General features: G+C 36.9%; 1 long non-coding RNA gene across 1 annotated transcript; it reads left to right on the top strand.

Annotated features, from left to right (window-relative positions):
* Nucleotides 1–389: 389 nt before the first annotated feature.
* LOC132094687 (uncharacterized) lies at nucleotides 390–23,950 on the top strand. The gene is made up of 3 exons (XR_009422375.1): nucleotides 390–437; nucleotides 21,013–21,377; nucleotides 22,718–23,950. It is a non-coding gene; the product is annotated as an uncharacterized LOC132094687 (long non-coding RNA).
* Nucleotides 23,951–24,223: the final 273 nt, after the last annotated feature.

The following is a 24,223-nucleotide window of genomic DNA, read 5'->3' as shown; positions in this document are numbered from 1 at the left end:
AGTTCAAGAAGTTTATACGAGTTTTTAGTAGGCCTCATTAATGTTTGTGGTTTCCCATTGGACTTTATTAGCTCTTGCACTGCTCATCTCCTAATTTTACACTTCAGCCATTGAAGAGAGAAAGTAAAGGGTGAGAAAGAAGGGAAAATGGGTGGCGTGTAGTGAAATAAACTACATCTGTTAGGAAAATTCATTGACATGATGTGATCTTCATTTCAAACTCTAAACTTTCCAATTCTATTTGGCTGTGCTTTGAGTAGTGTCTTTATTAACCTGTGGATCATACTTATTTTGGGGGCTAATGGAATTTGACCTTTAATCATCCTGACAAAAGAATCAATCCACTGCTTTTAGTGTGTCAATATTTATTGTTCCTTCTGTGTTTTATAGGCACAGTTAGAGCTCTGCATGTCTCTACATTTTGAGTGACATCTGAGGTGAGCATAAAAATACAGTGTTTATAATAAAGCTTCAGTGTGAGTGTGTGTGTGTGTGTGTGTTAAAATGATTAGTTTACTTCCAGAATAAAAAAAAATCCTTATAATTTACTCACCCCCCGATGTCATCCAAGATGTTCATGTCTTTCTTTAGTTGAAAAGAAATTAAGTTTTTTGAGGAAATCATTCCAGGATTTTTCTCCATATAGTGGACTTCAATGGAAGCCAGTGGGTTGAAAGTCCAAATAGTAGTTTCTATGCAGCTTTAAAAGGCTCTACACGATCCCAGCTGAGGAATAAGTGTCTTAAATAGCGAAAGGATCAGACATTTTCTAAGAAAAAAAAAATGTATATACTCATTACCACAAATGCTCTATAAACATACTTATATCTAAACATACAAATATATTATGATAAACTGAACTCACATTTGTTTCATAATTAAAGACACATTTATTGAACTAATTTGAACCAATACTGAACTGATTTGATCTGAATAAGGATTATTCATAATCTTGTGACAGCTGCTTTACAGCAGAATTTGGATTTGCCTCCGTTTTGAAGTTTGCATCTTTTGTTCTGTTACTTTTCAGTTTAGTACTACTTTTACTGCTTTGAAACAAACGCTATTGTATGAAGCACTATAAAATAATGATGACTTGACATTTGAAGCAAAAAATCTTGCGAAATCATAATATCTTACAAAAGAATGATGTTGTTTCTTTCAACTAGGTCAGTGAAACAAACTGAATTATATGTTTTACTAATCATCAGTGATGGTTTCAGAGAAGCTGATTTCCCAAAGGAGTCGCTCAGACAGACACTCCCACCAATATTCACCAGACCCTTGAGACAAAAACTACAAACTACGTGATTAAATGTGAAACGTCTCTGACATGACCCTGCAGAAAACGAACTATATGTTTTCCAGGAAATTCTGGAAATGCATTGTTAATTTTCCAAGAACATGTCCTCCCATTGGTGCTATGTTTTAATCACTTATATTTTGGAGAACATGTTTTCCAGATTATGTGCAGTTTCTTTTAGAGTTTGTTCCATGGATCTATTGATGCTCATCCCATCAAAGCCTCGTGATTTAAGACATTCAGTGCATGAGGAAATCTCATTACACCATGCTGGATTTGCTGTCCCAGAGTTTTAGTTTTTAGTCTTTCATATCTCTCCCTTTTTTCTCAATTAATATTTATTACAGCAAAACCAAGTGAAATAAGAAAAAAAGCTAAATTGACTGGCACAAGCAGAAAAATCATTCAGTTCTTCCAGTAGCAGGTCCGTAAATTTGCGGGTGAGTCTGTTTTGATTTGGTCAAGCCCTTGGTTTCCCGTAGTCTGGCACCTACGTTAACTTACTGAGTACTGTGGCACATAACTCAACACTGCATACACATGCAAGGTAAATAAAACGCTTAAGGATGGTCAGTGAGCGCTTTGAGCCGCATCGTCCCGGGCCAAGTGTATATCACTGTGGTCATTTAGCTAAGACTCTCTGGAAGTCTTCAGTCGAGAGGCATATACCCAGATGTAGTATAGTCATATATCTGCACTGGGTGGTGCCTGTATATTAACCCACTACTCAACACTTTCATGTTTGAAGAAATGTTAGCTCTTGTCTAAATTAATAGCGTGCATGTAAGAGAGAAAATACAACCCTGTTTTATACCCTGATTATGTCGGTCTGGACCTGCAGGATGCCACAGCATTCATCAGCATTCAGCTCCATATAAATGGCCTTTGTTTGCGTTATATTTCCATAGCTAATGGCAAGAGAAAGTATCATGATTCACACACATATTTAAAAAGCCCCAGGCAAGTCTGCCTATGACAGTGGCTCTCATGCACTGGGAGAGGTGCAGGCAGCAGATGAAGGGATGGTGTCTGCCGAAGGAATGAATGAAGACAGTCACGAGAGAGAGAGAGAGAGAGTGAGGCAGAGGAATGCAGGTTACGCTGGACTCTTGAGCATTGCCTGGGGATAGGCTGCAGGCATTGAATCATAAATGACAGGAGGCTAATTCATTTCAGCTAATGCGGCCCAGTGTAATGTGGAAGGGGGTTAACACGGCCTCTCCAGAGAAACATGATGTCCATGGTGCAAAATGGGAACAACTTCAGGGCACCATTTTTTTCTTTACAAATTACAGTTAAATATCTGTGCAAACATATTTATGTAGATTGCCCCCAATTTACAATGCAATACAATTACAAACAATGCATCTGTTACTAGATTTAGTACTCCAGTAATTTTTCCAGTTTATCCAGTTATTTCTTAGTGTACAAGTTGAGTCTTATAGGAGATGTTTTTACTGTATCTCTGCTGTGGAATTACCCTTGTGAATAAAAGAAGTACACTTTAGCATACTTTTAAAAGGTGAGTGTGATTTCACCAGGTAAAACATGTTCCTGGATCAACATCCTTGTTGATCTTGGAACAACATTCCAATAAACCAATCAGAACTGGGGTATAACTTTTCTGTAAATATCTGTTTAAGGCTTACAATCAGGGTTAGGTGCGTCTACACACTTGTTAATCAGCTATCATTTCCCTCTGATTTTAGGAACAAAGTATGGCTAGGGTTAGGTTTAGGGGCAAGGATTGTGTTAAGTCTATATTTTTGGACAATAATGTTGATCCAGGATCGTCAAAAATGCCTTACTTGACAAAATCACTTTAGAAGACTATACTATGCAAATTAAATGTAATCCCAGGTTTAAAAAAAGTGCACTGATCATGTACTTCAAGTGGTATATTTTCACACACTAATTTTGTACTTAATTTTATTAAATTTAGTACTTCTTAAAATCAACTAAGTGTACTGAACTGTGCTGTTTTGGGACACCATTAATATGAACCAAAATGTGCTTATAGCATACTATCACTGATTTAAAAAATGTATTTAGTCACCACTTGTAGTACACTTGAGTATATTGGTGCATGTTTTTCCCCCCCAAATAGCACAGTTAAGTACACTTAGTTGATCTTAAGTTTATCTTAAGATGTACTAAAGAATCATATTTAGTAAATTAAGTACAAAATTAGTGTGCGGAAATAAAGCACTTTAAGTACATTATGAAAGTGTACTTTTTTTAACCTGGAATTGGCCAAGAACTGAATTGGACAAGAAAAAGGTCTCTTTATGCAATCAAAAGCCGAAAGCAATCAATAAACAGCATCATGTCCATTCTCTCTGTTGTCAGAAACATAATGTGTAAAGGCATAACTGGGACATAATAGGAGGAAAACCAGCTCATAATATTTGTAATTCCTTTTAAAATGTGTCACATATAAGAGCTTTGAATGACTGTTTCTGTGTGTAAGATTTTTGTGTTTGAGAGAAAAAAGCTTGTGTAGTTGCTTGTCAGAGAATTTTTAGGGTGTTTGTGTGTGTGTGTGTGTGTGTGTGAGCTGGACCTGCAATTAATTAGCAGTTAAAACTCCCTCATTTATTTCTTTGTGCCAAGAGCTCAGTCCCTCTCCAGCTTTCCATGTACCGCTGTCACAGGGGACGGGAGAAGGGAGGAAAGCTTTGGTTTAGCCCTCTGATCATCCAGCTTACTGAACATCACACTGTGTTACGGAAACAGAGCTCCAGGCTTTCTCCACAGGACTTCATGACAGATATCCACACCCTAACTGCACCAGAATGTGATGCTTAAGATGTTTTATTGCCAAACAGTTTAGTGGTATAAACACCATTTACTCGTAAACTCCCTTTTTGACATGTTTATGTATGTTTTGTGAGTTGACAAGTTAGCTTCATCTTATCTTTCACTCTTTCCTTCTGCTTTTTCTGAGTGTGTTCCTTCTGACCCCAAGCACAGTTTTCCCCCCTCCTGTTCTGGTCGACATACTTCAGCAAGCTTCCACTGATGGAGTTTGTCTGTCATTTGTAAAACTCAAGTGGCCAGCTATCAGAGTGCAGGCGTCTGTCCTATAATCCTTTGATTCAGAGCAAGATTTTCTCTTTTTTTCTACAGTGGAAGATGTACTCTGCGTATAAACACGCTATACCGTTAATCTAAACACAGTCGTCTGGCAATATACATTTTAGGGAAAACAATTTAGAGAATCATAGGCTCATCAAAGGCTAGATTGAAAGGAGAGGTTTGCAGGCTGAAAACACACATAAATGTTGCTTAGCTATCTGAATGAGGACATACCATAAGACTGCTATAGACATAGTATTATGTGAAGCTAATGATACTTAAACTATAGACTAACCCAAACCCTACCCCTAAAGAAAGCTTTTTGTATTTTCTATAAAAAAAGTTTTTTTTATTTATTATTAACTTTTTGTTTTCATAAATAAAAAATAAAGATGCTTATAATGATTTTGAATTTTTTTTTATTAGAAGCTTTCTGGGGGAAGTTTCTTCTGCTCACCTAGCCTGCATTAATTTGATCCAAAATACAGCAAAAGCAGTAATATTGTGAATTTTTTTTTTTTAAATAACTGCTTTGTATTTAAAAATACTGATCCTAAATAGTACTTGTTAAAGAAATTGTATGTAAAATAAGTAAATAAATAAATAAATAAATAAATAAATATATATATATATACTGTGCATGCTTTTGGATATTTTGTATGCTTTTTACATATTACTAACATTTGCTACATGTCCTGATTTCTTCTTCCACAGAGGTTTTAATTTCACTGACTCTGAGTGAACATGGAGATGAATTAAAAAAAGAGGCTGTTTTTGGTCAGCGGAGGTGGTAGGGGAGGGCTGTAGGGCCTGTCAGAGAGGGCTGCTCACCCAGCCAGCTGGACTGGATCCGTCAATGGTTTACAGAGCTGCTACAGTACAGGGCAGAGGTATGCTACCTCCACAAACCTGGAAAAAAACATGGCCACCAGGAGAAACTGAGCGATGAAAGGATGATTTATGCAGCACAAATACGCCATGCGTACGGTCTGCTGGCAAATGAGCGGGCAGGCTGTTTCTGGCTGGTGGAGTTGTGCTGGGAAGGGTGTAGAGGGCAATAGGCGGAGGGATGTTTTAACAGTCTTATGTAAACCAACTGGGGTGGAGGCAGCCATCTTGTGTTTATCACATGTCAGAAAAAAAGCAAGGCCAGGGCACCTCTGGGAGCTCTGTGCTGTTTGAAAGTGGCATTCTAACACAGGATTAATAAACAGAGCGACCCACTGGATGGCTGGGAGCACAGGGTCTCAATATGTGCTGCACTTTAGCAAGAGGGGAACTTTCTCTTTTTGTGACTTCTTCGGGAAGAAAAATGTGGCCTAAATGTGCTGTGTTACTGCTTGATGCTGTCTTATTGAAGCACCTGGACTTTTAAATTCATTTCACTAGATCGGGTTTCTGGCGAGACTTTTTCATTGCAGAAGAACATGTGATGAAACAATGAAGTGCTTGTGCTACTATAAGGGTAAATATCATCCCTTGAACCCTGACAGCTGCCAATAGTTGAATCAAAGGTCTGAAGGAAACAGCTGCTCCAAAAATGTTCAACTGTGGATGGGGGTTGTAGAGAAGAACGTATCTCAATTATATCTCAAAACACTTTGTGTCTGCTGCTGTCTTTCTCCATGCTTTTATGCGCATAGAAAATATAATCTCTTTAGTGTTCAAATGTAAACTTCTAAACAAACTTTTATTTTAATTTTTTTGTATAAAAGTGAGGTTGTCATCATCTCACATTAAACATTTTCATTTTCAAACTTAATTAAATAATTTTTTATTGTGTGGCTTTAAGATAACAACCTTTGCACAGAAACTGAAACATACAAAGTTAACATCTTCACAAAATCTGAAGCATATATCCTTCGAATAAACACCTTTAAATCAATTAAATATTTAGGAGTATTTTAGCTTTATGGCATTTTAAATCCATTGCATGCTTTTTAAATTATAATTTACTATAATGATGTAAAATAAAATATTTTAAAGCCATCACATTCATTTACTACACTTAACTTAGCTTTTTCTTTTTAGGTTTTAATGGATAACATTATAATTGTAAAGACTAAATTCAGCCGCATAAAGAATATATGTAAATATATTTCATAAAATATAATATTCATTTACCTAAAAATAAAAAGAGTAAATTACTTTTTTACTAACCCCATCTGCATTTCATTTAATTATTATATTTTAGGCACCAAGTTCCAATTTTTGTATGCTTTGCAATTGGACTGTGTCTGACTCATTAAACACTATTTTACACTTAAGTAAAATTGGAGTTTTGGCCAAGAATTGTATTCATAATATTTACAAGTAGCCTACTTCATTTCAACACCAGGACAATACATAAAGAAAATCATGTGAATGCTTTATCTGCTGGAAAACTATTAATACAATCTAGGTAGATAATTACTTATATCATTGTTATAATCATATTGCCAAGCCCTAAATCTTGTTAAAGCAATTATAGACATAACATTATTACTTTATGTAGAGCTGCTTAGAAACTATGTCTGTTGTGAAGTGCAGTTGGACTTGACTTCTTAACACCTGGTCATACTTCATACTTCAAGACAGGATTTGTTGGTGAAATTGAAGTTGTTTCAATATATTTTAGAAAATGTTAAAGTTATCTGATCTTGAAAGTTTCTCTACCCAAACGTACAAAAATGTATGTGTAAACATTACATACATATATCTGCAGTATGTGAATACTAATGAGATCCCCCTGTAACTCGCTCTGAGGAGATGTGGAACTGTTGTGAAAGAGTCATATGGTTGATCTGGCAATGGTTGTGCTGTGGTGATGCTAAGGGGTGTCTCTATCGATCAGCTTCATTAAACAAACAGCCAAGCAGGCAGCTAGGAGAGTTCAACTTGAAGGAGGCAGCCAGTCCAACTGTGCCTGGCAGGTTTGGCTCTTAGCTTGACATAAAATCAATGTTCCCAGCTGATCACAGCAGAGTCGACCCAGACTTTTGGATGCCGCCTCACCTTGTCAGACGGTTGGCTTTTAAGAAAAAAGAAAAACATTTAGTGGAGCTCAGGGATGGAGCCTGGTGTTTTTACTGTAAAGTTCAAGAGGCGTTTACATAACCTAGAGCAGAACTGGGGTATGGTATTGATCCCCTCACAGCTGGACTACTGAGGTTAGCGCTACACAGTCAGGGATATTAACACTTCCAGACCAAAGACAGCAGCTACAAGCAGGATAAAGGGATGAGGCCTGTGGGGTGAGCTGGTGAGCATGAGGGTTGATTCATTCTCTGCTGCATTCATTACAGTCCACATGGATGCGGTTTCATACAGCTTATGCCACTTGGGCGATGCTGTTGTGATGGCTGCTGAGTTTATGTGGATTTTAAAGAACTGTAGAGTTCGAATACTGCATGCAAATGTGTGTGTGAGAGTGATAGATCATTCTGTGTGTTTATATATAGCATTCTTTGAGCTAAATATTCCCCTGAGGCTGAAGTCATGCTTATAGTAATTAACCCCTGGAGAGCCAGATTGCTGCTACGGCCCTCTGGCTGTGTTCTGCTGTGTATGTGTGGGTCTTCTTTGCTGATTGTGACAGATCCAAGTAACAGTGCACAACCCTTCAAGCTGCACAGAAATGGGGTCAAATACTACCACACTTTCAAACCTTTAAAATCTATCTATCTTTCTGTCTTTCTGTCTGTCTGTCATTTTCATGTGACCTCCTACATTCAAATTCACATTGTAGTTCAGTTGAATCAGTTCAATTCATGGAATTAGATTGTAATTTAAAAGCCTCTTGGTCCTGGTGCACGCTGGTCAGACAGCTGACCTTTTTAGATGAACGAAGAAGAAGGGTTGTCATAGGAAAGGTAGAAGATAGGCTGAGTGATGTGGATGGATGAGCGAATGGTTTGTATCACAGGACAGTAGATCAGGGAGGGCCAGACCCCATAGGACAAGGGGGCTTATAACCTCAATAAGCTTTTTAGTCCTTCTGACAGGTAAAAGGCAGGGGAAGACATCTATATTCTGGACAGGTACCCTCTCTGGTCATGTTCATGTTTTATTTATTTTCAGATTCTATCTGTTTTACTCTTTCTTCTGTTCTAACCCATCATCTCTGAGCACTCCACACTTTTCTCTATGGCTATCATGGGGGGTTGTTTTGCTCTAAGCATCCATAGTAAGTGGATGTAAGGCTACTGTCCATTACATGCAAATAGAATGAACTGTATAGCTATAATGTACCAGAGAAAATGTTTAAAGTTGTGATGAAACTAAAGCAACATATCTTCTGTATTGTGGCATACATCTTAGCGTAACAGATTATCAAAAAAAGGAAAAATGCAGGATGGAGACTTGGCTATATGTTGTTGACTGGATTTTGAGATGTGAGCATTGTACACAAAAAATGTTGTTTATGGACCATAAGATTGGAAGGTCAAAATTAAATAAAAATTCTTCAATAAAAATAATTTCACAATAGGATTACATGCATTTAAAAAAAATTAATGCTCATTCCATGCCTATGTACAAATAAAATAAAGTTTCCAGTTAGTTCCAAAATGTTTTACAGTAGGATGCCATTTTTTTGTGATTTTTATTAAAAGGTATGCAGAACTTTTCATAGTTCCTAGAACTATTGGTGGAAGTATCCACTTTTTGGCTTGTTTGCACCGCAGGAACTAGGAACGGTTTTAGTTCTAGGAACTCTGTTTGGAGGAACTAAATTAGCTCCTACTTCAGAGTAGGGTCTAAAACAGTTAGGAACTACCAGTGGACGTAAGTTGACGCTGATTGGCCAAACACATACAAAACAGCAGCTACCAGGCATTTTTAAAAAGTAAAAATACTTACTCCATGAACATGGAAAACATTGATAACGGCATTAACTGCCGTTGTCTGCAGTGTTGTGCTCTGCAAAACTAAAGATTCTACAGCATCTAATACTTCAGTTTTATCCATCGCCATAGATCACAACATTCTTATAGATCGATTACAAAACTATACAGGTATTCAGGGGCAGGGGCAGTGCCACAAGGATCTGTCCTAGGTCCACTGCTATTTTCAATATACATGTTGCCCCTTGGTAATATTATTCAAAAATAAGGGGTTAGTTTCCACTGTTATGCTGATGATACTCAACTATATATCTCAACGAGACCAGATGAAACTGCTAAATTATTTAAGCTAACAGGATATGTTAAAAATTTAAAAGATTGGATGACCAATAATTTTCTTCTATTAAATTAGGATAAGACAAAGATATTACTTATTGGACCAAAAAACAGTACACAGAATCTAGTATATTATAATTTGCAACTAGATGGATGTAATTTTACTTTCTCTACAATCAAAAATCTGGGTGTTAAATTAGACAACAACTTGTCTTTTGAATACCTTATTTCCCATGTTACAAAAACAGCATTCTTTCATCTTAGAAATGTTGCCAAGCTATGAAACATGTTACCTGTTTCTGATGCAGAAAAGCTAGTTCATGCATTCATGACCTGTAGACTGGACTATTGTAATGCACTGCTAGGTGGTTGTTCTGAATCTTTAATAAACAAGCTACAGGTAGTTCAATATGCAGTGGCTAGAGTCCTTACCAGGTCAAGAAAATATGATCATATTACCCCAATTCTACAGTCTCTGCACTGACTACCTATTAAGGTCCGCATCAGTTACTCCTGAATACCTATTCTTCTACCACGCTACAACCCATCACGCTCCCTAAGGTCGCAAAATGCTGGACTTTTGGTAGTACCTATATCAAAGTCCACTAAAGGAGGTAGAGCTTTTTCACATTTGGCTCCCAAACTCTGGAATAGCCTTCCTGATAATGTTCGGGGTTTAGACACACTCTCTCTGTTTAAATCTAGATTAAAAACACATCTCTTTTGCCAAGCATTCAAATAATGGATCTCATAATTTTGGACTGCAGTTATATCTGATCAAATGCACATTATTATTCTTTAGCTTGGGTTAAACAAATTTATTTTACTTGGTTGGTACAACAGCTACGTTAATTATGTCTAGGATTTACACAAGCTCCAGTCTGGATCCTGAACACTTGAGAAGAGATGATGTCACCCCCTCAGAGGACCTCAAATGATGCCAACCCTGAAACAACATACAGAACTACCAAATTTTGCTATAAGTTTGATTGCATCATATAATAATTGCTGTTAATAGAGTTCATCTGTTTGATTATGTCTTTAATTGATTTTTCCATAAATTTTTGTCATATGCACATAAACTGAAAGTCACCACTGATAAGCTTCTACTAAACATTGTAGAAACGTAATTTTCTGTAAAGTTGCTTTGCAATGATTTGTATCGTAAAAAGTGCTTTACAAATAAACTTGAATTGAATTGTCCATCTTCAAAGATCCATGAAGTCATCTCAGAAAAGCCTGTACAGATAATAACAAGCGAATCCTTTAACTGAAATTTTTTTTTTCTTTGCAAAGAACCTTTATTTTTAGAAGTCATGCATAACTCAGTCGAGAAGTGTGACACTGGTTCCTGTGGCTTGTGCAACATGTGTGTGTGTGATCACATGTGGTCTCCTTATAATTTTTTCCATGTTCTCAACTCCAAAACACGGACGACAGGTCTCCAGTTTCCATGACGACCATCGAAGATTTGTTGTTGTTCTCTAATGGAATGATTCTCGCCTGCCACTGTCTCTTTCAGTTGGCTGATGCTCCAGTTTTAACCCCTCTCATTTGCTGCTTCTTCCAGATTAAACTGGAAGCGCAGAGCAGCTAACTAAATATCCATGACGACTAATCTACCCCTAAATACCAACAGCAATCAGGGTTTATTTTACATTTTTGTCATCCTTTTTGTGTTCGTATGACACTTAAAATTAAGATGAACTCTGCAAACCAGATTAGAAGATTACTGCTCTTAGTGCTGCTGCAGGAGGTGTTTGCCTCACTTTCGGCCTGTTTGGGAAAGAAAGTTTGACTGCCATGACTAGAAGTTTTAAAATCCATTCTTATTCTTAGCACTTCAGTATCTTGCTCTGTTTCTACTCCACACTTCTGACAGCTTCTGTACCTCAGGGATGAGTAAAAAGCAGCCAAGTAGCAATGCCACCCCATCACAACCCAAAGCAGATTATCCTCCACTGTATGTATTACACATGCATGTAATACAAAATATTGATTGCTGTCATCTAGTATATATAATCCAAAGAGTTTTTGGTTACTTGGTTACTATTAAATTAAATTGTACAAAAACAACAAAAAGGCAATACATAGCTGGTTTACATTTTTACAGAATTCGTATTAATGTATACAAACTCATATGCACTATTTTGTACAATCTGTTTACATCCCCTTGGTGGTTGGGTTTATGGCTGTACCTTCATGTTTAAATTTCTTTCCATGAAGTCAAAGAATTACTTTGCACAAATTCATATGAATCCATCACCCTCAGTTGTCTCGCGATTGAACATTTCTCAAAATATCTACTATGTTCCACAGAAACTACATAGCCATACAGATTTGTAATAACATGAGTAAATGTTTTCAGTTTTGGGATAAACTATCCCTTTAAATTGAGAGTCAGCCCACAGCTCATCTGACCCATTAGGAAAAGTCCCAATGGCCAGCCCGTTCTTGAGTATATCTTAGATGAAAGCAGAAAGAGAAAAGAATGGTGAAGGAGGAAAGAGATAGAAAGAGAGTCTGTTTTATCAATAAACAGAGTTTTAACCCCTGTCCTGATAGTGCTATTCCTGAGGCATAGTGCATTCCAAGGATTCCAGTATAGATAGGAGACTGGAGATTGTACATCTGCTCTGTTGCAGTAAACAGACACTTGCCAGGCCTCTCTTCATACGACCTGGCCCTAGTAGAACGCCTCAGACCTGTAGATGCTACATTTGGCATGTGTGAATCTCGTCAAGGGCTCACAAGGCCTTTCTATCACCATGTTTGAGCCTAGCAGCGAGATCCCTATTGCAAAGCAGTCAGAAGAACTAAATTTATATTCTGATTTTCTGTCTCAAGGTTAAAAAAAAGAGGTTGTTTTTTCAATAACTTTGAAAACTGGAACATACTTGAAAATACTTTGAGTTATAATTGCTTTTTCTGTAAATCCATATTGGAGAGGCAATACCACCACAGAATATTTTTTTTCTGCAAATGCTGAAAAGCATAACTCAGTTTAGATGAGTGCAGTGGATTTATTCCACACACTAAATGTTTTACGGGTGCTCACTTTGTTATTCGCATACCTTATGGATGACGTAAGCTGCATCTTTCTTTGGAATTCACAATATTCTACATACTACCGCCAAAAAAGTCCCACACCCTTCTTTGTGCCAAACCACCTTTCAGAGTTACTGTTGTATTGAAAAGGTGGTGGATCTTGAGTTGCACATTTGTTTGCCATGTTGTGAGCAGAGAGCAGCAGGTGATGAGTTCTCCATGTGCATTTGAGGTTTATTTCATGTTACCTGACCCTGCGTCAGACTGATGAGGTGCTGCGTGATCGGCCTTTAGTCTTTATCGCCTGGCACCTCCTCTCAGGTCGCAAGAACCTTAACCGAATGTGAAATAGAAATAGATCAGAGGCTTGGATCAAAGCACAAGTGATGTCTCAGCCCTCAGAAAGAAGGATAAAGAGGGGGTTAATGACAGGATGGGCTTCAGGGCAGAGGATGGAGGTTTGACCTGTCTTTTAGCCCATAGTTATGAAGACTGATGATGTCTCAAGACATGCACAGTATCTTCTATTTTACCAGAGCCATGGGAAATTGACTATACCCAAAAGAGGTAGTTGCTGTCATGTTGACCCTGTTTAGAACTGGTATCAACATCTGCCTTGGATGAACTAATCACAAGAGTACAACACTGATACATGTTTAAAAGGAGTCCAGAACATTTGAGATCAGATTACTTAAACCACATACAGACACGGTCAAAAAATGAGTATAACAACATTGCATTTGCAGTGTATCTTGAGCATATATAAATAGTGAAATAAATATAAACCATTTCAATATTTTAGCATGCATGGCCACACAACCATTTAATAGTTTGGACTTGGTAAGATTTTTAAAATGTTTTTAAAGCTCTTATGTTCATTGAGGCTGCATTTAATATTATGTAATATTGTGAAAACGAATTATAATTTAAGATAACTGTTTTTCTATTGTAATATTTATTTTAATGTAATTTATTTCTGTGATGCTAAGCTGAATTTTCAGCATCAGCATCATTAGTTTTGCCGCATAATTATTTTTGTGGAAGCTGTGACCATTTTTGGGGGATTCTTTGATGAATAGAAAGTTCAGAAGAACAGTAATTATTTGAAATAGAAATCTTTTGTATCATTGTAAATTTCTTTACGGAGACTGTTTTTTAATCAACTAATTTTTTTCCTGCAAAATAAAAGTAATAATTTCTTAAAATGGCAGAATACTGTGCATGTCTTGAGACATCATCAGTCTTCATTACTATGAGCTAAAAGACAGGTCAAACCTCCTTTTAAAGAAAGTCAATATTCAAAATGTATTGTAGACCTACTTAGGAATATTTTTGCAAATATTCAAAATAATCTAGAACACATCTGTCTCTTTAGATAATGTTTTTTTTTTAATTATTATTATTATTATTTTAATCTCGCTTCAAAGTATTTTTTGCTAGACAACATTCTCGTAATTCCAGAGATGGTCAGTTTTGTTACAGTTTTTATTTGTGAATGTACTTTCCAAAACCAAAGAGCTGATACACTTATAAAGCCGTAATTCAGACAGCGATTCCATGAAAGTCAGAAGAAAGTTGAGATGACCAGCACCCAAGCCCCCTGGCTCTGTCCACTATCCTGCATTGTCCCGGGGCAGGAGGGTGGTTCCCCTCCTCAGACCCTCTAGAGTTCTCCACACTAATAACTGCATTATACCTTCACACTGTGCAAATGGGCCCTTTTGTTGGTCTGCTTAGGAGCTCGGGGGGTGGGGGCCCTCGGAGGGGGTTGCCAGGAGGATTTACTTTGTCATTTAAAGAAGGGGGGAAACTCAAAACACGGGGCTGAGGCTGGGCACTGCTCAGGAAGGCAGCAAGAGACTTTTCTTTAGGCAGCATTGTTTAGATGGCTTTGTGGCTGGAATATATTATCATCTCAGGCTCTGAGGCTGAATGATCTGTTGCATGAGAGAAGATTTGGGGCTAAATACAGAGAGAGAGGAAGGGAAACAGCAGAGATTGCTTTAGAGAATCACTGACATGTATAGAAAGTTTAAGTCACATGATCAGACGCAACTTCTAATTTTCTTCTGTTCCAATCTTTGTTGCTAAATGCACTTTTGGAGTCTTTAACCGGGTTATTTGTGAGGAAGATCATTAGTAGTCCTTTCTCTTTTCCCTCTCTCTTTGTTCTTGGCCCGCTGCTTAGTTCAGGTGAATCTGTCAGGATTAGCTGACCGTATGTTATAAGCAGCTGGCTGAATGAGCACATCACTTCACATGGTCTTCACTCTCCAATTCACTTGAAAGATTTCCTCAGTGTCCACCAGAGTAGGTGTATCTGGAAGCAGTAGAGATGAAATACTACATGATAAATCGGTTGAAAATAATATAATATATATATATATATATATATATATATATATATATATATATATATATATATATATATATATATATATATTTTTTTTTTGGCCTTTATTTATGTTTTTTTCTTTATCTACCCTTTTCTCAAATGTTGCATGTCTTAAATCACTCAAACTAATGTATATCAAAACTGTTACAGCTACTGTGTGTCTGTTTTGAAACAGTACAGCAAGTCTAAGTTTGTATGTGTGTGTTTTTACCACTCTTCTTGTTCATCAGTTTTACTGTCATGACTTTGTGACAGCGCTAGGTAGGTGCATTAGCCAACCTAGCTGCCTGATGCAACCGTATGAAACTGAGCTCTTTTTCTCTGTCCTTTTAAGATATAATCACATCTCAATCAATGCAAAAGAATTATTCACGTTGCTAAAGCCACATGTGTATGCTTTAGCAAACACCTCAAAGAGCATCTGATGAAGTCTCCAGGAGTTTATCTTTCTCTCCTGGATAGAACAGGGCTCTCTGCTTTAGGAGTAAGGGGGAGGGAGAAGGAGTCATCAGAGAGAGAGAAAGACGAAGAGATAAAGGGAATTAAGGGAGGAAGAGGCTGAAACAAAGGAAGAAAGGACAGATAAAACCATGGTGGAGACCATCAGCTAAGATGCCCCCAGCAGGAGACTGACCCCCTTCCTTTCTTCCTTTCTTCCTTTCATTGCCCATATCCATCCATATCTATTACTCCTCCCTATCACTCCATCTTGGATGTCCTTCTTCCGTCATGTCACTCCATCCTCAAATTCTCTTCTTATGCCCCTTGTTGATGGCATCCTTCCTTCATTCCCTGAGAACTGTCGGTGTGGCATCCGCCTCACGTACATGGCCAGACACTTCCTGTCCCCAAGACTAGCAAATTATGCCCATCATAAACCCTTTATGTCCTTTAATGAGTGCAGAAAGTCAGAAGATAAGTCAATTTTTTTTTAATCACCGTGGAGGTCATCTTTTCTAAATGGTTATATTATTGTTCATTAAAAAAAAGTTATTGAACATAGCAATGAAAGTGAAAAGTTGAAAAGTTGTAGCAAAAAAATATAATTCATTTCTTAGCATTGGGTTTGTCTCTCTTTTATTTTGCACAAAATTAAATTATTTCGACATAAATATTAAGCAGCTAAATATTTAAAGTATATTATAATAAAATAATTATATTTTACTGTATTTTTGACCAAATAAATGCAGACTTGTTCAGCTTTGCCGTCACAGGAATAAATAAAATGTTAAATATATTCAAAGGAAAAATAGTTATTTAAATTTGTAATAACATTTCACAGTATGAATTATATTTGTGTTATAGTTGCATTTAACTTGTCATAAGGTTATTTTATATCTCTTTGTTTTAAAATTTCCCAAAATATTGGTGCATAGCCTCCACTGTACATCTCGTCTGTGTCGTCTGAATTTTACTTGAAGCATTTCTATTTTGATGCTGTCTTGGCTCTGTTACTTTCTAGAATTTTAGAGGATTTGAAAAGCATGTCAATGGGCGGCTTTCCAAAGGATTAGATAAGCAGAAACTGCACTAATTGGCTGGAATACAGACTGGTGTCCTCAAGTGTGCTAAAGATGCTCAGAGAACATGCAAGACTGGTATGGCTGCGTATTTTGGTCTAAACATGACCCATTTAGCTGCATCTTAATTGTGTCACTGTATTCTTAGCATTTTCTCTATTTCCTTCTAATGTGTGTAATTTTATGTTAAATGCCTGTCAGGGTTATGGCAGAGTCTCTAATCCCCTAATGACAGTGGAGTTGTGGGTAATGGCTTTATGGGTATACAACTGCGTCTGAAATAGCTGCTGTCTGTGGTGTCACCGAATGGCCTAAACCCCTTCAGCCCTCATTACCACTCCAAACCCAGCATTCCTAAACAAGAGATCCTCATCTCAGTCCTCTTATGTCACAGAAACCAGTGACCCTCCTCAGACCTCCAAGTCATTCTTCAGCTGTGCCACCATCTCCTATGGAAAAGTTTCACTCTTTCACTCTCCTCCTTGAGTGCCTATGGGGAGGGGACAGAAATACTGAATAGATAGGGAGAGGCTACTTTTGAATGAGTGTGCTTTGGTGGTATGTTAAAAAGTACAATGGTATTTACATCCCATTACTGCGTCATTCAGGGCCATTAACAAGACAAGCCAGGCCACATGGCCCCAGGCTGCACCGAGAGAGAGAAAGAACAAAGAAAGAGAAAAATTTGTCCTATTCAGTTTCTGTTTTAACTTATAACCCATAAGTGACATTTTTGTCATCATTTACTCATGTTCCAAACCTGTAAGACTTTTTCCCTTTTGGTGAACACAAAAGTTTAACTGAAGAATGTTCTGTCTGCTTTCTTCAAAACGATGCACGGGGATGTCAAGTTTAAAGGGGTCATATGATGCTATTTTAAAGATCATTATTTTGTGTATTTGGTGTAACAGAATATGCTGACATGCTTTAATGTTCAAAAAACACATAATTTTTCAAATACTATACATTATTGTAGGTCCTCTATGCCCTGCCTCTCTCAAACGCATCGTTTTCTACAAAGTCCCTCGTTCTGACAAGCGCAGTCTGCTGTGATTGGCCAACTGACCCAGTGCATTGTGATTGGCCGAACACCGCAAGCACTCGTCGGAAATGTAACGCCCCTTTCCATAATCGCAGTAATATTAAATATAAAGACAGTTAATAATGTTGTTAGTTTTACCATTAGTTTAAGCCCAAAAGGGGGACAGAGTCGGGTTACAAACACAGTGATGGGGCTTGTATGTTTTTTAGTACACAAGCTGTGATTAAGACAGCTGACGTGCTATGATTTCTGACAGGCTGTACACTCTGCTGTGATGAGACCCTGTTCCCCTCACTCACACACACACCCACACACACACACACACACACACAATGCATTTCCCCACATTTGAACAGTCAATAGCAAATACTTAATCAAAACATACTTACAGTCGCTGATTCAGAAGTGCCAGATTGTCACAGCAAAGTCGGAATAGACCAAATGTTTTTTTTTTAATATCCTTTGTGCACAGCCAGCCTTGAACTCTCTCCTAGGTTTACAAAACTGTCGTCCATAAAATGCGTTGCACAAATTTGAACATCTGGGTTGTGCTGTTCTGTTGTAAATAAATCTTAACCAATGATTCCTCATTGCATCTTCTTTCGGAAGGCCAAATAAAGTGCTTTTACTTTTGCACAGAAACACACATCTGCTGCGGTTCCTGAAACCACGCCATCTTTCTTTGCATGAACATTTGGGCGGCATCACGCAAATATTTCCACATCGTGAAGTAGACAATGTTCCAACACAAAACCCATGTAAAGATGATCATTCCGAAAATAACTGCAATTGCAGGTTTCAAACAGAGATGGCGACAAAGAGGCAAAACTTACGGACTGCAGCTTTAAGTAAAACTATTAATTATTGTTTATGGTAACTGAAAGAAAGCTGAAATAAAATATGAATGTTAGATTAATTATTTTTTTTTAATTACATATATGCTGCCTTGGCAACTAACTGAAATATGTTTATTACAAATACAATTACTAAAAGTATTACAATTACTGAAAAAAACGTCCAGTACATAAAAAAGCTTAAAATAAAAACTTAACATATAAAAATACAACGAAAAATAAAAATGCTAATAATACTATAAATGATTATTAATTGTATATAAATAATAAAAAAATACTGACTACAACTTAATCAATATTTAATCATATTAATTCTGATATTATCATCGTTATTACATTATAGCCAAAAACTGCATAAATAATCTTATTAGCATCTATAACTAGCTTGCCTAGTTTTAGTATTTAAAATTTAGTTTTTGTAGGTTTCTGTGGACTAGAGCGGTCACACTTTATATTAATGTTCATTAATCATAAACATTATTACATAATAATAGCTCAACAGATCCTTACTGCATTAAACTTTTACTGAATATTAATATTTGAATAAAAATGTATTTAATAATTATATATGTGATGCAAATTACTTATTAATACAAGTTAATATTACTTATTAATACAAGACTTTTTACAAGAAAAGTCTTCTCATGATTGTGTGTGTGTGTGTGTGTGTGTGTGTATGTGTGTGTGCGTGTGTGTGTGTATGTGTGTGTGCCTCACAAAAGCCAGTTATCTGGACAGGAGTTGTCAAATAAATAAATTTCCATACTCATCCGATTGTTAGCCTTTGTTTTCTTATAATTAATGACCAGCAAATCAAGATGACTATCCAGTATGGCATGTTTGCCTATGTTTAATATCTGTCCCCACTTAAAGGCCATGACTAATGGTCTGAATGATTGTAGCCAGTGCTGACTTTTAATGTCACTAGGGCGAGAGTTTGGATCATGTTCAGCCCTCTCAACACTCAAACGTCTGAGAAATCTGATATCACCCCCTCTTAGGGACCAACTTCTTTTCTTTTGTCGCCCCCTTCTTTATTTCATTTGATGGAAAGGCAGAGGAGACCCTCTCTCCCTCTTGCTCTTTTGTCCAGCATCTCTCTTTCAGCGCTCTGTCTTCCTCTTTCTTCTCCTGGTCTTCAGAGCGGTAATGCATTCCTCCCCCTGGCCGTCCCACCTTGCGTGAGAAAAGCAGAGTCCCACACAAAAACACAACTGTTCCCAAATTCATAAATATTAATCAGTCAACACCCCTTTCTATTAAACTCAGAGACTGCTACTAAACTGGTAACTGGCAGCCACCCCTTCCTCTTTCACCCCTATTTTTCCTTCCCCTCTCTCTCTCTCTCTCTCTCTCCCTCTCTCTCTCTCTCTCTCTCTCTCTCTCTCTCTCTCTCTCTGGGAACTGGCTAGTGAGTGATTGCCGTCTCCTCTCTGTGTCGTGACCCTGGGGGGTTGTAAGGTCACAGGTTGCAGTGCAAAGACTTTGACTCGATTGTGTAATGTTTCTTTGAAGAGAACAGTTCTCTCTTCCCTTTTCTCTCTTTTTGCAAACCTTACTTTGGAAAGTTTTAAGATGCTGCTGCTCCATCAATTACATTTTTCTCTTGAGTGTTACCATTGACTTTAAAAGTATTTGGATGCTTTTGGACACTTAATGGGTAGTCAAAAATGAAAATGTAATAATTTGTCATCATTTCCTCTATTTTATGTAATTCCAAACTAAATCTTGGTTAATCCTCTAAACACAAATTAAGATTATTTATTTATTTAATTTGCAAATCGTTTCTTTTTATTCATTAAAAGTCCAGGTAACTGTGACATAAACGGTCCTAAGGAAAGCCTACAATACAGTAAATCTGTTTATCATATATAGTGATCATAACTCTTCACAAAACTTTTTTCTTTTTGGATCTTTTAAGTTTTGGTTACTTGGACTTTCAATTGAGAAACTTCTCAGGTTTAATTATGAATAGTTTAAAAATATTCTAAAGTCTTGGAATATTTGGAATGACATGATGATGAATGATTGAGAATATGGCAAATTTCATTTTTTTGGTGAACTGTCCCTTTAAGTCACCCTTGAAAACATATGAATGTCGTTGCATACGATACAAAATATCAAAACTTGTGGCATGTTGTTGTTGTTTTTTTTTAATCTAACTTCACTTTTCTAAGCCATTTTTAATAATGACAAAGTAGTATAAAAGTGGATGCATGAAGTCAGTTCTATTCAAGTTCACAGGTTTTTAAGCAGAATAACCACAGTTCTGAAAGTCTTTCTGAAAGTGTCCAAGTACATTTATTTTTTCTTCAGTATGAGTGGCTCCCATAATTTATGATTTGACTTTTCTGGCATGTTTGCTATTTTTTGTTTATTAAAAATGAATGTTGGTCTGATAATTTATTATATAATGCAAAGATATTGTAATATGTGGCTTAAGTGTACTGCTTTTTAAAGGGGAACAGTATTTCTTGTGTTTATTTCTAGTACTGTCTCTTTAAGATACACATCTTATCAGTAGTATTGGCCCATTTTTTATCCATTGTGAGATCAGCCATTGACAAAGATGAAACTTAAGCCATTGCTGAAAGCCAAACTCTTTTCTTTCAGGACCTCTGCTCCATCTAAGGTCCCATCAGGTTATCACAGAGGCCCCTGTGGCAGTGGATACCTGATTTCTCTATACCGCTCTTATCTGAAGCCCACCCTGCTGTGGTGACCGTCCGTCTAGGAGACAGAAATTCCAGTGCTGTACTCAGTGTGGCTGTGCACGCTTTAATGCATCCGGTGTAGACACATTCATTAATTCTGAGCCTGAGAAACTGTGTGTGTGAACTCTGATATGGAGGAGCCTGCTGGATCAGTGGAAGGAAAGTGGTGTCAGTTATATACCTGATGAAAGCTGTGCTTTTCTCATGGCTCCACTCAGAACTGCTTCTATCATCATACTTACTTACCCTGCTCTTTTAACAAAGGTAATTGTTGGTGTTTAATGGGTAGGCCAATGCTATTGTTTTATCTTTTCTTACAATGTAGAAAACAGGTTTTGGCTCTTTTGAAAGTTTTGTGGTGATAATACAGGTATGTCAACTCTGCTAGAAACAGAGACAGTATTTCTTTGGAGCTGGAACAGCAATGCAATATTAGGTTTATGCATTGAGTAGACACTTTTACTTTGTTTTTACGGTTTTCGCACTTCTCATTATTTCATTATGCACATGTCCTGGAAATCAGTTTCATGGTGATGTTTGTACTTACAAGTTTTATCTACAGGAATGCGAATGTCACTAAAGTAATTTTGTTTAGAAGGCATAAAAGGGGCTTGTTGTTCACTTGGCTTCACTTAAGTGTTTCTGTAAAGAGGTCTTCAGTGTTCATTTCCTCTTGAACTTGTTTATTAGATTTACATGTCATCTGTAGGGGATTGAATATATACCACTACAAAAAAAATAAATACAGGACTGGAAAGATTTTTTTATGCTCTTGTGCTCACAAAGACTGCATTTATTTGATCAAAAATACAGTCAAATAGAAATATTGTGGGGGTATTGCAATTAAAAATAACTATTTTCTGTTTTAATATTTTTTAAATATGTCATATATATATAGATCAGTGGTTTCAGCATATTAAAATGATTTCAGTGACAATGAAGACTGGAGTAATGGCTGTTGGAAATTAAACTTTGCCATCACAGGAATAAATCTAATTTAAAAAATATATAATAATACTGTCTCTGTTTCTAGCAGAGTTGACATTGATGGATAGAACTATATTATAGATCAGTGGCTGAAACATTTCTTATTGTTATTAGTGTTGTAAACAGTTGTGCTTCTTAAATCACTTTTGCAATGTGATGATGAATAGTAAGTTTAAATGAAAAACCTTTATTTAAAATAGAAAATAATTGTTACACTGTAAATGTCGTTACCCTCACTTTTGATCAATACAATCCATCTTACCTGAATAAAAGTATTAATTTCTTTAAAATACAAAAATCTTACTGACCCTAAAATTTGAACAGTAGTGTATATTTACATGAATATTAATTATATTTATTATATATAAATACTTGCTATACATTATATTCACATAGATATATTGTGCCAATATTTTTTTTTTTCTGACCATTAATTTTGCCAGTTTCTTTTATTTATTTTTTTATTGTTCTTTAGCACAAGCAAGAGAAACGTGAGGCCATCTTTACCTGGAGCTAGAATCTAGAATTTTTTATTTATTATATATTTGACCAGATTTGACTTAAAAAAGGCCAATCTCAATGGGAAACTCAACCAAACATGTCAATCTCTCATCTAGTGTTTATCTCTAGTGTGCTGCCGACCAGGCGGCTCTCTGCTGGTGCGCAAACGTCTGCTTTATCCTCGACTGTGCCAGCATGAGGAGGTTAAACACTCACGCTATGCAGGAGAAGTCTTCCCATCATCCCCACCTGATCTTTCCCAGCAGGACACTAAAGCAGAGCTGTGTTGGGCTTTTTGCTCTCTTAGAGAGAAAGAGAGTGACTAACAGCGCAGGAATGTCTGTAGGTGAGGGTGACGGAAAGATAGACGGGTGATGAGATGGAGAGAAAAGACTAATTAAGCTTAGAGGCTGAAAACAGTAGATGGTATGGAGATTTGTTTACCCGTGAAGTCTTTTATTTCGAAGCGGCGCTGTCTTTCAGCAATCTCTTTAAATGGCTCCCTCCTTCACCGTCTCACTTTGTAACTCTACAGCTGCTGGGCTGTGGGACTCGAGAGAATGAGGGGAGAGAGAATAAAAGGGTGGAGAGTACGGATAGAAAGAAAAGTGATTTGTGGGGAGAGAAAGGTCGATGTGGTGCTGCTTTGAAGTCAAATGAATCAGTGAGTATGTGTGTGTGTGTTTCTGAGCAAGATCCCAAAAGCAGAAAAGAGAGAGCTTTAGCTCTTTAGAAGAGGAGCTGAGGAAGGAGTGAAAGAAGAGAGTCAATGGCCAAGGGACTGTTGGACGGAGAGAAAAGAGGAATGGGAACCGCTCTCACTTGAGCTTGGAGTGAGTGACTGACAAAACCCAGCTCATTCCTCACATTCCCTCATTACTTTTCATCTTTTCAACATTATGTTTTTCAGCTCTACTCCCTCGGCTCCTCACTGTCCTCTCATCTTGCACAATGTCGCAACTGACTTAGTTTCATGAAACCTTTATGGACACAATGTCTCCCCTCTAATGAATCTGATTTCAGAAGAGGATGATTTATTGGCGTGTTGCATTTGAAAGCATATACAGTACACACAATGGTATTTTCAGGCTAAAATCTCATTTTAAGCATTGAGGATTTGGATAAGTGAATCTCACAAAAACATGTCCAGATCACATTTCACCCAGTAAATTAAAAGAAAAAAGTAAGTAAAAGTAGGTACCCCTATTTTCTTGTTACTGTAATGTTGTAAGGCAATTATTTTTATAGCAAAAACACAAATAGAATTATGCATAGATACTTGTATTTTTGCTTGGCTTTAAGTTGTATTTTTATTAAAGTTATTGAAACAGAACGTTCATACAGAACTTGTTTTTGTGCGCATGACACACCGTTCTAAAAACGTGATGCTCAACTTTAAATAAGTTTTAAAAACTTGTCCAAAGGTGATTGTTTTTCCATTCTAATGTCCTGAATGTTCTCTTTTCTGTGTGTACCAGCCCTAAGAAAGGGAAAAAAGAAAACAAATTCATTTTGTTTAAGCAAAATATAACATCATTTCTTGAGGGTGAAATATGAGCCAGACATGTTCTTGAGGTTTCATGGGGTTCATCCTGTTATGGAAACACTAGCTCAGTTGTGGT

This window comes from Carassius carassius, chromosome 19, assembly GCF_963082965.1.
Source record: "Carassius carassius chromosome 19, fCarCar2.1, whole genome shotgun sequence".
In the NCBI taxonomy this organism is placed as follows: domain Eukaryota; kingdom Metazoa; phylum Chordata; class Actinopteri; order Cypriniformes; family Cyprinidae; genus Carassius; species Carassius carassius.
Note: the sequence above shows the minus strand (reverse complement) of the source record. Positions and strands in the feature narration are given on the sequence as shown.